At 48.4% G+C, this 13670-nt stretch overlaps 1 protein-coding gene across 4 annotated transcripts in view; it reads left to right on the forward strand.

The window, feature by feature from the left end:
• Nucleotides 1-13670, forward strand: part of SMG8 (SMG8 nonsense mediated mRNA decay factor) — an 83906-nt gene that overhangs the window by 24657 nt on the left and 45579 nt on the right. The window lies entirely within an intron of this gene.

A 13670-nucleotide genomic window follows, 5' to 3' on the forward strand; every position in this document is an offset into this window, starting at 1 on the left:
CTATCGCGAGGCTACGTGTTGTAGTGTGACTAAACTATGAGGGGGAAAATTAACCTTTATTTGTAAAAACACAAAACCGCAACACTTCCCCTCTCCCTCGTCAGACTCGTCCCCGAGTCGAACCCAACAACTGAAACGACCGGTTGGAGAATGACATGCAAAATTAACTTTACTTTTACATGTGACATATAGGTGTGGCTCCCCCTAACATTTACTTTAACCCGTGTATGCGACAGTTTTAAAACACTAAATATGCCCCCCCTATTGTGTTGAGTAGCTACCTATCAGATTCACACCCACAATGAACCGAATTCTGGAATTTGTCAAACTAAACACAAAGCCGGTGGGCAGCATTTTTATATACAAGCACAAAAACTAACTTTTATTTACAATTCTATGACCCAGGACCTGTCCTTGTTGGAAGAGAAGATTGGAGGGGAGAGAAAGTACAGCAAAAACACAACACACTCAAAATTAATGACATTTGCTGCTTGCTTCTTGCATCTTGCTTCTTGCTTCTTCTGTGTGCCTATCAAACCGGCTAGCCCCCCGGACCGGCATACACGCCATTTTTGATCTTCAGGGCTAACTAAACTTACAAATCTTCTTGTCCCGAGCACACCATAATAAAAATGCACAAAAAATGCTTTTATTTCATTTCGTTGCCAGGCAGGGCCAACCTTATGTGGTCCGACTGCTTGACATTAATGCCACTCAAAACAAGTGGTCCGAAGATGTAAGGCGATGTTGCAGCAAAGTGCTGCACAGCAGAGGTGCAAGGCCTCAAAGCTTGTGGTCCATGAGTGTGTAAGGTGCAGCAAAGTGTTTTCGGCAGCAAAGTGCTGCACAGGTGCAGCAAAGTTACAGTAAAAGGATATGGCAGCAAATGCTGCATGGTTCGGCTGCACAGATATAACAGGGTGCAGCAGGGATGCTGCACAGTTGTAGCAAGGTGCAGAAAGGATGCTGCACCGGTCGATGGTGCTGCACAGCTCCACCTCCAAAGTGGTCCTGGGGTGGGGGGAGAGATAGCACAACCAGCAAAGTGGAAAGGGCGCAACAGCACACAAAAATACAAGGTAATTATTATTATTATTATTTTTTGTATACAAGATTGAGGCTCGTGAAAGAGCTAACATTAATCACACAGAAAGACAAACCGACACATAAAACATATAACATGGGGAGCGTTAGACAAGATGGGGTGAGAGGGGGAGGAACAGAAACACAACATCTGAGAGCAGGGACATCGAGAGATCTGTGGGAGGGAGAGGGCTTTGGGGGGGGGGGAGGCATGGGAAGGGGGGGGTCGGAGAGGTATAAAACATATGGACACTGCCAAGACTTCCAGGAAAGAAGTTGGAATTTCAAACAAGGTGGATCTGGGGTGAATTAGTGGGGGTAGAAAAGATCAAGGTTTTGGATGGAGAAAGATAAGAGATGGTGGTGAACAGCTGTTTTAAAGACCTGGAGGGAGGAGTGGGATTGAAGGGAGTGTGGGAGTTTGTTCCAGAGGCGGGAGAAAAGAGGAATGAAAGAGTGAAGGTGAGCAGAGCCGAGATTTCGGCAGTTTAACCATCAGAGGGTTGCTGGCAGATCTTGTGCGACCTGTAGGAATATTTGGGGGACAAAGCACAGAGAGAGCTGGGGGAGCAAGGCCAGAGAGGAGTCGGTAGAAGACAGAAAGACCACCTACCTGTCTGCGGTGAGTGAGTGAAAGGCCCTCAGAGATAGCTTCATCACGGGAGATTCCAATGATTCTGAAAGCTTTGATTTCAACAGCGTGAAGCCGAGCTAGGTGTGAGGCAGGAGCACCGGCCCATAGGGGAGAACAGTATTCCATTGAGCTGCGGATGAAAGCTTTTGTATGTGGTGAGGAGCTCAGGTGTGCCGAGGAAGGACTTCGCACGACGGAGGATGCCCAGTCAGTGACTGGCTTTGGAGGCCAGCTTGGAAATGTGGTTTTCCCAAGAAAGATCATGGCAGACAGTGAGACCCAAAAGCTTGAGCGACAGAACTTCTTGGAGAGGATTGTTGAGAAAGTAGATGGGAGGGTTGTACAGTCGATCTTTTTGGAGAGACATTTTTTTATTTTTTATTTTATTTTTGACATAGTAAGAGTGTGAGATTTGTCAGGATTGAAAGACATGTTCCACTTGTTTGACCAGTCTGTGATTTTGTCCAGGTCTTCAGAGAGTGGGGAGGCTGCAGACTGCCGATCTGAGGGAAGAGGAATGGAGCGGCAGAGAGTGGAGTCATCAGCAAAGCGATAGAGAGGATTTTCCAGAGAGTCAGAGAGATCATTGATAAAGACCAGAAAAAGCACAGGGCCCAGAACACTGCCTTGGGGAACTCTATCCTGAACAGGAAGGGGAGATGAGAGAAATCCATTCAGGGCCACATGTTGTCTACGACCAGAGAGGAACTCCGCAAGCCATGCATGGAGATTTCCATGGATACCATAGGAGGAGAGTTTGGTGAGCAGAGCTGGGTGCCAGACCGTATCGAAGGCATGTGATATGTCAAGGGAGATGGCTCTGATTTCCTGTTTGGCATTGAGGACCTCCATCCATTGTTGAGACAGCAGAAGCAGCATGTCCAGAGTAGAATGACCTGGTCTGAATCCAAATTGATGATCGGAGATCAAGCCATTGGAAAGAAGGAAGGATTTGATATCCGAAGCAATGATGGATGCCATGACTTTGCTGACAATTGGGAGCAGGCTGATTGGTCTGTAGTTGCAAGGATCTGTTTTTGCACCTTTTTGTGTAAAGCGGTAATGTTTGCTGATTTCCAGGATGCTGGCAGATGACCTTGAGCAAAAGAGAGCATGAAAAGAACAGAGAGAGGGTGAGATAGAGCGGTAGAGCAGGATTTTAGGACCCGTGGGCTGATGCCGTCTGGTCCAGTTGCAGAATCAGAGTCGAGGTTTGACAAAAACTCCTCCACCTTGTCAGGAGAGAAGGACACAGAGTCCAGGAGCAGTTGGGTTCGACTGGGTAAGGTGGGAACAGAGAGATGGGTTTGGGACACAAGATTTTGTGGCATTCGGCTTTGTCACGTGCGGTGTCAACTGTGTAGCCATTTGAGGTAAGGGAGGGGATGGAGGGGGAACAAACACCAGAAACGGATTTGACCAGACGTCACCAGGATTTGGAGGAAGGAGTAAGGTTTGAGAGTTCATTCTTGAGTGTGGAGAGATAGTGCTTCCTGGCACTCCTGAGGGTAGACACACACTTGTTCCGAGCTTGGTGGAAGGAACTGAGATTGCCTTCAGTTGGATTAGCCTTCCAAGAGGGAAGGGCAAGTTGTTTCAGGGCAACTGCCTCACCACAAGATTCAGTGTACCATGGACGGGAGGAAGGGTAAGACAACTGAAGATGAGATGGGATAAATCTGTGCATGAGAGAGAGCAGTTTGCTTTGGAAGAATTCCCAGGATGAGTTGATGTCAGAGGCAGTGGAGATGGGAGACCAGTCCAGATGATTGATGGCTGCGTGAAGACCGTGCCAGTCGGCCTGAGTGAAATGCCAGACTCGGCGACGCTGAGGAGGCTCTCTGAGAATGGCCAGAGAGATGTCCACTTTAACAAGCACATGATCAGAAGAACTGATTGGGGCAGAAGAAGAACAGCAGACATTAGCAAGGAAGTTTGTCATAACCAAGTCGAGAAGAGAAGATACACCATTGGCTGAGAACCGGGTCGGGAAATTGACAGATTGTGTCAATCCCAGTGAGTCGCAGAAGTCCTTTGCTGAGGTGCCATGGCTGGTGAGAGATGAACCCACACCCAGCCAGCTGGCATGATTACAGTTGAAGTCGCCACATATGAGGAAGAGAGAGTTGGGATGAGTGGATATAAGTTGGTCCATGTTGTCAGACAGTGAAATGTAAATGGAGTCATCACTGTTTGGAGGATGGTACAGAACACATATGAACAAAAGGTGGGGGCGGAGAGGAAGCCGTAGCCAGAGGTACTCCTTGGGGTGAGGTGGAGAGAAGGCAGTGCAAGGAGAGTGAGGAAGAGAGTTTTTGATAAAGATAGCCACCCCACCATCAGGATGAGGCTCAGGTCTATCATACCGGAGGAGGGAGTAACCAGGAAGAGATATTAAGGAATCAGAGACATCTTGAAGTTGGAAAGTTTCTGTTAAGCAGATAAAGTCTGGATTGTCAGAAGCAACCTGTATGGAGAGATCAGTCAGGTTTGAGCGAAGGCCCCGGATGTTTGAGGTCCATACCGTTAATGAAGAGAGAGGGGGAGCATCTGGTACAGGACAGGGGAGGGGAGGGGAGAGGTCGGGTTGGATGAAGGATGAGAGGGGGAGGTAGGGAGAGCAGATGATAGTGTGTCAGAGATTACAGAAGAGTTACAAGAAAGGGAAGGATGAGGAGAATGAAAGGTTTGATGGTGAAGGGATGAGGCACAGTGAGGGGTTGTTTGAGGGGGGCGGAGAGGAAAGTAGAAGGGGAGGAGGCAGCTTTGAGGAGGAGGAGGGGGGAGGGAGAATTGGAGAGGAATGGTATGGGAGGAGATTTGAATGGGCGGGGTTGGGGGGGAGTTTTGAAGGGGAGGAGTGAGGGGGGAGTTGAGGAGGGATGGGGCAAGGGGGGAGTTTAGGAGTGGAGGGGCAAGGGGGGAGTTTAGGAGTGGAGGGGCAAGGGGGGAGTTTAGGAGTGGAGGGGCAAGGGGGGAGTTTAGGAGTGGAGGGGCAAGCGCGGAGTTGAGGAGGGGAAGGGCAAGGGGGGAGTTTAGGAGTGGAGGGGCAAGGGGGGAGTTTAGGAGTGGATGGGCAAGGGGGGAGTTTAGGAGTGTAGGGGCAAGGGGGGGGATTTGGAGGGGAGGGGCAAGGGGGGAGTTCAGGAGGGGAAGGGCAAGGGGGGAGTTTAGGAGTGGAGGGGCAAGGGGGGAGTTTAGGAGTGGATGGGCAAGGGGGGAGTTTAGGAGTGTAGGGGCAAGGGGGCAAGAGGGGAGGGGCAAGAGGGGAGTTTAGAAAGTGGATGATTAATGAAAGACGAACATTGATAAATTGGGTTTATTGTGATTTTCAAGTCAGCAATCCGATTAAGAACGATGGAGGAGGGATGGAATGAATGTGAATTTAGAGCATGCAGTGATTTAGAGTTATAAGGGATTGAATTTTTTTTTTTTGAAGTGGAATTAGTTGGAGAGGAAATTGAAAGAAGCCTTTTAAATATGAAGAAAAACAGCGTGTTGTCATATACCACTGAATAAAACATTGAAGGGGAAAGTTTAAACATATTTAAATAATATTTAAACAGAACCGTGAACAATCTTAAATGCACAAAATTCCAACGGGGAGAGGACCGAGAGGAACCACCACGAGTCACCTGAACAGGGAAAATGGTGGATGGCAAGGAGATATTGGGGGCGGGGCGAACAGCACGGTGCAAGGGGCGTGGAAGAGCGAGCAGAGCAGGCTCGTCCCTAACCGTCCGTACCCCCCACCGTCGGCTTACACTACCCTAGCCCTCCTTGTATTTACAATTCGTCTCTACGTCTTGTCTCCCATATCCCCCTCTAATCCAAATTCGTCTCCCAATCCCTCCCAGGAAGGAAGGAATGGAACAACCACAATGTCACTCTATGTCATGATGCTTCTTTCAACTCAAACAGTTCACAAAGCCTTGGTGTGGAGCTTCGTCCTCCTTGGTGATTGGCTGTGGATGGTGCGAAGGGATTTCTCATCCTAACTACACTACTGACATTTACTCATTTAAACTACCCAGGGTCGTACCCTGCCAATCGGCTATCTTTAAACTATGTGGTTCTAAGAACCCGAATTCCCATTGCTCACTGCGGTGCCCCTGAAATTTGGGTCTCCCACAAATTTTCTCTCTGTGCCGTTGCACAATTTCGGGGCTGGGTCGTGTGGCTCTACCAGCAGGTCTACCTACCTGCGCACCTCCACCACTGAAGTCGCCACCCGAGCTTACCTGCTCCTGCGACTACCTAAACTGGGGAAGGCCCCTCCTGGCACTTTACCCCCTGATGCCCACCTTGGCATTGGGCAACCCGGGTCCTCTCCTGGGATCCTCGGGCCCCACTCAACAACTCACAACTACCCTAACTGGCTCCCAGAGCCTACCTGCGGCCTCACCTGGCCAACAAACTACCAGTGGCGGAGTGCCCCAATAACCATACGCACCATTTAAACCACACGCCCAGCCATTCCATATACTCACGCACCCAACAAAAACACTACCTTCCACGACCTGCACCACAGGTGGCAATATCCATACAAATTTTGCCTATGCCCCCTACCTGGCTTAACACTACCCCCCCCCCCCCCCCGGGCTTTCGCGAATGGGTTCCACTCTTCCCCCATTCAATCCTTTGCACCATGCATTCCACACCTTTTATTCCCACACCAAGCATTCCACACCACTTATTCGCACACCATTTATCTTGCACACCACTCTTCTTGCACACCTTTTGTGCTCACACACCTCTTTCCTCGCACACCTCAAACACAACTCCTTTTATTTTCCACACACAATTCCACAAACACACAGCATCATTTAGCTGACTACTTCCCCTAAAACTCGTGCTTCCCCGTCATCCCTTTAAACTGAGCACTTCCTTGTCATTATCATCCACCTAAGCTACCTCCGTCCCCACTACAGTACAGTGTCACTACTTAAATCTTGTCTCTGCAGTCTGCTAATTCCCTATCATTATCCTAGCCCTCCCTCGGCTCGCTTCTGTGCCCCATGGAGGTAACCATTGCTGGCACCTCCATGTGCCTGTCACTGCCATTCCCCTACACTAATGCTCATGGGCCCTGGTGTGTGAGAAATGGTCAGACTACCATTCCTCCACGTAGGGTACACTACTCTCATCAGTCCGCTACACTCTACGAGCCTCTTCATGTGGATGTTCTTTGTCATGGCTCGTCCTCGAAAGGCCGAGCGATCCATTCGGGTGGTTGGTCGCCTGTATGGGGTGTCCGTCCGGCATTTTCGATCCAAAGGAGGAGTTATGGATGGGCCGAGATGCAGGGCTCCATCCCTGCGCGGGGCTTCGTGGTCCCACGCACGATGACCCAACCCAACCACCCACGGTCGGAGCAGCGCACCCGCCAAGGTGCGCGGCTCCGAAATCTCCTACCTCAACTTGAACGCCTTTGCCGCCACGGCATGGCACCAACCATACAGTGCGGGGGCCGGCACGGGTCGTGCACGGCGGTGCTTGTGAAACCGCCGCGGCACCGATCCCAGCCGGTCCCTGCTGCACACAACTCACCAGGGGCTCACGTACGCTACCCGTCCCCCAACGCGCTACCCCCCCGGTCTGTGTCGATGCATGAGCCGCGTCCTCACTACTCGCGACGCACTCCGCACTCACACACCCAGGCATCCCCGCGCCTCCCATACACTCCGTTACTGCACACTCTCCTTCCACACTCTCTGGTGTGCATTCTCCCTCTCTGTAACACACTCGGTCAACGCACACTCTCCTTCCACATTCTCTGGTGTGCATTCTCCCTCACACACCGTACTCGCACCTGCACACCTAGGCGCACTCACACCTTTCACAAACTCCGTTGCACACAGTCTGTAACACCCACGGGTGTGCACTCTCCTGTTACACACCCAATCATCGCACACCCTGGCGCACACTTTTCTCTCACACACTTCGGCGCACACTCTCTCTCACACTTTGTACCAGTCGCCCTTGTACACCGTACAATTTACCTTCCGCGACCGCCCGGGTCTCGTCTCTGTCCCAAGCACGCCAAAAACCTGTTCGCGCCAAACACATTCGCGCCTTTATTTCTCACCTCGGGGTCCTCCTTCCCCAGCTTCTTCGCCAGCACCTGTTAACCTTTATTGGGGTTAGCAAGCACGGCATCAGGGTGTGAATACGAACTTTGTACTAGTTCCATTTCTACCTCCCGTGATTTATTTTCTGTTTCTTTTGTCTCTTCGGCCCCAATTTCCATCATTTCTTTTTCTACCTCGACAAACGTCGGCGCCCATGAAATTTATTTTTCCAATTTGACGATCGCCGGTTTTTCTACACCCCGCATCACGATTTCCATATCCCCGGTCAACTTAGCCGTCCCTCACTCAAGCTCGCTCCCCACGCATTCCTCACACCGCGTCACCTCGTCGCATACCATTGCGACCTCCCCGCTCAACCCGCCGGCGCCTAATGTCCTCCCCTGCCTTCTTCATATCCCTATTCATTTGATCAAATGTTTCGTTCATGTCTTTTCTCGACTCTGCCATCATTTTTTTTCTTTCGCGGGTGGTTTTGTCCCGCACATTGTCCGTGTGATCAAGCATTTTGTTCGTTTCCTCCTTAATGATTGCTTTTATTTGAGTCAAGAGTAACTGCAGGTCCAAACCCGCTGGCACCGCGGGCTCGGCTCTCGCCGCCACGTGCGAGGTGCCGCCATTTTCTTTGCCAGCTGCCGCACCCTTTTCTGCTTCCACTACCAACTGTCTCTCCTGCAGGTCCTGGGTTATTAATTTCTCTTTTTCTACCCCCACCGGCATTCGACCACCTTGGCCAGCCATGGTACGAATATAATTTGGGTTTTAAACTAAATTTCGTTCGCTCCTAATTACGAGTGCGTGAAGCGCACTCCAGGTCCAATCCCACTCCCCGACACCAAATGTTATGGTTTCGCGCGACCCTCCTGCCCTTACCAAGGGGAGATTAAGCCCCTTGTTCTTTTTGGGTCATCGCAACCGCGAGATTTGAATCGCCACTCCCGGGCAGACGCGAGACAGGGTTTTGGGACGATGTTCGCACGTACCTAAGAACTCACGCCGCCGTGGAAGCTGGGATCAAGTCTCGCACGAACCACGCGTAATTTGAGTACGTCCAATCGGATGGCTTACCACATGGTCCGTGCAATTATCTTATATTGGAACCCGATTAGAGCGATAATTCGGACCACGCTTAGTCAATAGATGGAAGGGACGAGACGGTCGAATAGAAGGAAGAACACGGGTTTAATAATAATTATTATGTACAAGGATCGGTAGAAGCAGAGACACAGAGCAGGCACTTAAGCAGTCTTAGCTTAAATCCCAGACTCGGGCCCGTTCACACTCACAGGGGGGAATGAAGAAAGGAAATGTTCATGCGCTGAACGTGCCGGCTCCATTGTTCAGGAACAGCTCACCCGGCGTGGCCCTCTGCGGTCACAGCACGTCCCTCGATGAAGGCAAGCAGGCAGGCGGGAGGGATCCTTGCAGCGCATCTCTCGAACAAAGGCAGAGCAGGCAGGCGGTTTCTCACAGCGCTATTAATCAATGGCGCGCTTTCTCTCGCGTAACTCAATAGGGAGGATCTGCCTCAAGCTCAACCGAGCATTCAACTTGTTCAAGCGCCTCTCCCCTCGAAACTCGTTTCACTTCTTTCAGCGCACCTCTCCTCAGAACTTGTTCAACTCTCAAGCGCCTCTCCCATAACTGGGGTGGGGGCTTTGCGCAAAGGGTTATATTGCCACGCCCTTAGTCCGCATCGAATGTTCCAAACCATGCCTTTGCCACAGTCGTAAGCCACTCCCTTCGAGCCCTGATTGGCAGCTCGTGCTTACCGTCACTCCTTCCCCGCCTTCCTTCGGCTTGCCTCGACTTGTCAGGCCGGCCTCGTGGTAATTTGCGCCAAAAACCAAAGCATCGAGGCGGCATAAAGCATTGGAGGGAAACCTAACTCTCATTATTCTACTCAACGCAAAACTAACACAGGAAAAGGACTATGCTTACATTTACTAAGAAATAACTGAACTATCGCAAGGCTACGTGTTGTAGTGTGACTAAACTATGAGGGGGAAAATTAACCTTTATTTGTAAAAACACAAAACCGCAACACTTCCCCTCTCCCTCGTCAGACTCGTCCCCGAGTCGAACCCAACAACTGAAACGACTGGTTGGAGAATGACATGCAAAATTAACTTTACTTTTACATGTGACATATAGGTGTGGCTCCCCCTAACATTTATTTAACCCGTGTATGCGACAGTTTTAAAACACGAAATATGCCCCCCCTATTGTGTTGAGTAGCTACCTATCAGATTCACACCCACAATTCACCGAATTCTGGAATTTGTCAAACTAAACACATAGCCGGTGGGCAGCATTTTTATATACAAGCACAAAAACCTACTTTTATTTACAATTCTATGACCCAGGACCTGTCCTTTTTGGAAGAGAAGATTGGAGGGGAGAGAAAGCACAGCAAAAACACAACACACTCAAAATTAATGACATTTGCTGCTTGCTTCTTGCATCTTGCTTCTTGCTTCTTCTGTGTGCCTATCAAACCGGCGAGCCCCCCGGACCGGCATACAGGCCATTTTTGATCTTCAGGGCTAACTAAACTTACAAATCTTCTTGTCCCGAGCACACCATAATAAAAATGCACAAAAAATGCTTTTATTTCATTTCGTTGCCAGGCAGGGCCAACCTTATGTGGTGCGACTGCTTGACATTAATGCCACTCAAAACAAGTGGTCCGAAGATGCAAGGCGATGTTGCAGCAAAGTGCTGCACAGCAGAGGTGCAAGGCCACAAAGCTTGTGGTCCATGAGTGTGTAAGGTGCAGCAAAGTGGTTGTGGCAGCAAAGTTACAGTAAAAGGATATGGCAGCAAATGCTGTGCAGTTCGGCTGCACAGATGTAACAAGGTGCAGGAGGGATGCTGCACAGTTGTAGCAAGGTGCAGAAAGGATGCTGCACCGGTCGATGGTGCTGCACAGCTCCACCTCCAAAGTGGTCCTGGGGTGGGGGGAGAGACAAAGCACAACCAGCAAAGTGGAAAAGGCGCAACAGCACACAAAAATACATGGTAATTATTATTATTATTATTATCATTATTTTTTGTATACAAGATCGAGGCTCATGAAAGAGCTAACATTAATCACACAGAAAGACAAACCGACACATAAAACATATAACATGGGGAGCGGTAGACAAGATGGGGTGAGATGAAGGAGGAACACAAACACAACATCTGAGAGCAGGGACATCGAGAGATCTGTGGGAGGGAGAGGGCTTGGGGGGGGGGGGGGGGAGGAGGCACGGGAAGGGGGGGTGGGAGAGGTATAAAACATATGGACACTGCCTAACTAACTAACTCTCATTATTCTACTCAACGCAAAACTAACACAGGAAAAGGACTATGCTTACATTTACTAAGAAATAACTGAACTATCGCGAGACTACGTGTTGTAGTGTGACTAAACTATGAGGGGGAAAATTAACCTTTATTTGTAAAAACACAAAACCGCAACAATATATATATATATATTTTATATATATATATATTTTTTATATCGATATATATTTTATTTATATATATTTTATTTATATATATTTTATTTATATATATATATTATATATATATATATATATATATATATATATATATATATATATATATATATATATATATATATATATATATATATATATATATATATATATATATATATATATACAGTGGTACCTCGGCTTACGAGTTTAATCCGTTCCGTGACGGAGCTCGTAAGCCAAATCGCTCGTAAGTCAAAGCAAATTTTCCCATTCAAATGCATTGAAATGCTATTAATCCGTTCCAGCCTCAAAAAAAAAACACCAATTTTTTTTGTTAGGTGCTTTTAAATAACAAAAATGTACTTTATAAATAACAAATAATGTATAAACAAGCACGACCTCGTATATACTGTACATAATACAAGAGAATGTAAAGAAATAAACTGGTTTTATTAAGCAGAGGAGAAGAGCATGCCAGGTGAGGTGTGCGTGTTGTCGACTTGGCGAGGCAGTACGATCGTACTCCTTCTACGATATGTACGATTTTGAAGCAGAAGGAGTCCATAAAGGCTATAACGCCAGCCAAGGGCGTTACGATTATTTCAAAGCTCCGGACCTCTATCCATGAAGATATGGAGAAGTTGTTGTTTGTGTGGTTGAAGGAGAAGCAGCTCGCAGGAGATACCGTGACCGAGAGCATCATGTGTTTGAAAAGATTGAAACTCGGATATCGAGCACGGACCACGAGGTGTTTTTTCTTTTTTCTTAATCTCGGTTTCAGTGAACTTTTGCTCTGTGCTCACGTGTACTGTACCTGTACCTGTAATGGTACGTCAGAGGATGGCACCTGTTGTCATCATATTAAGTGCAAGATGTTCTGCATCGTAAGTTGGTACACCGTGGTCTTTCGGCGGTGTTTAAGCCGGCCGTCTTGGCTTCTGTCACCATTGGCATTGAGTCTTTCGATGTAGGTAGGTCGTTGTGTGCCGGTGCCTTGGCCGAATTCCTTCATTGCTGCATTGTTAGCTCACCTGGTTTTTTATACCACATCTTTGGTTATCGGACCAGCGAATGACGTCATCTCCAAAGTATGGCTTATTCTCACTTGTCTTGGACGATCTTCTACTTCTAGCCTTCCACCGTGCATTTGGTGTCCACTGTACTTACTGTACAGTGCCTGGTAAAATTGATGTAATGGGTTTTTGACCGTCAACGCCATGAACCGTCATGAACCGTCATGAACCGTCATGAACCGTCAACGCCATGAACCGCTAACACTCAAAAGCCCATTTATCGCGCCTTATAAAGCAAAACGCAAACCGAAAGCCATGCCTCTCAAGCGAGGCGTGCTTCCGTGGTCACGTGATCCACAGGTGTAGCTCATTATACCCGCACGCGCGACACGCTTTGGCGGTCACGTGACCAGCCACTCTGGAGGCGGGGATCCCCGCCGATGACGTCACCGGCTGGAGCAAGGAGATTCCTCGCTCATGTATTTCGACGATTGCGTGTTTTATATCCAAGCAGAGATGCTTTCACGGCAAGATAACCACGTGACCGGAACCGGAAGCCACAACCGGAAAATTCAAAAAAATAAATATTTTGAGCTCGTACATCGGATCTCGGCTCGTATCCCAAAGCAACAAACCGCCCGAGCGACGGCTCGTATCCCGAAAAACTCGTACGTTGGGGCACTCGTAAGCCGAGGTTCCACTGTATATGTTTATATGTTTATATCTATATGTTATATATATATATATATATATATATATATATATATATATATATATATATATATTTATTTATTTATATATATATATATATATATTGTTACGGAACCCGACGTCGGCCTATGGTTCCTCTTTGAGGGGGGATTAGTCCCCTCGTTTGTTACTGACCGACGTGGTCCCTGAAGCTGCACCGCGACCTCCGGAAAGGCCGGTGCACAGCCCCGTTCGCGACCGCAGATAAAATGTTAATTTGCCGAGCGGATGGCAGCCGCGGCACGAACTGTTAACAATGACTAGACCCGATTCTCAAACGTTGGCCAAATCGTGCCACAGGTATTCAATGGGGAAAAGACAACAACGACGGATGTAGAGGAAAGAAAGGCAAAGGGTAAGAAATACAAATATGATTTATTTACTATTTACACAATTGAAAGCAACCAAGGAGGAGGAAGAATAATAAAATAAAAACAGAAGAAGAAGAAGCGGACACAGTGAAAATGCTAGCTTATCTAAACAGGCTTACTTAACCCAGGACAGAACAAACAAAGACAGACTCACACGAATGGGGAATGAAGGCAGGAACGATTGGCTGGAAGGAGAGGATGGTCCAGGTGGTCCACAGAGCTGGAAGGATGCGGGTCCTGTT

This window comes from Myxine glutinosa, chromosome 6 (assembly GCF_964187855.1).
Source record: "Myxine glutinosa chromosome 6, kmMyxGlut1.1, whole genome shotgun sequence".
NCBI lineage: Eukaryota > Metazoa > Chordata > Myxini > Myxiniformes > Myxinidae > Myxine > Myxine glutinosa.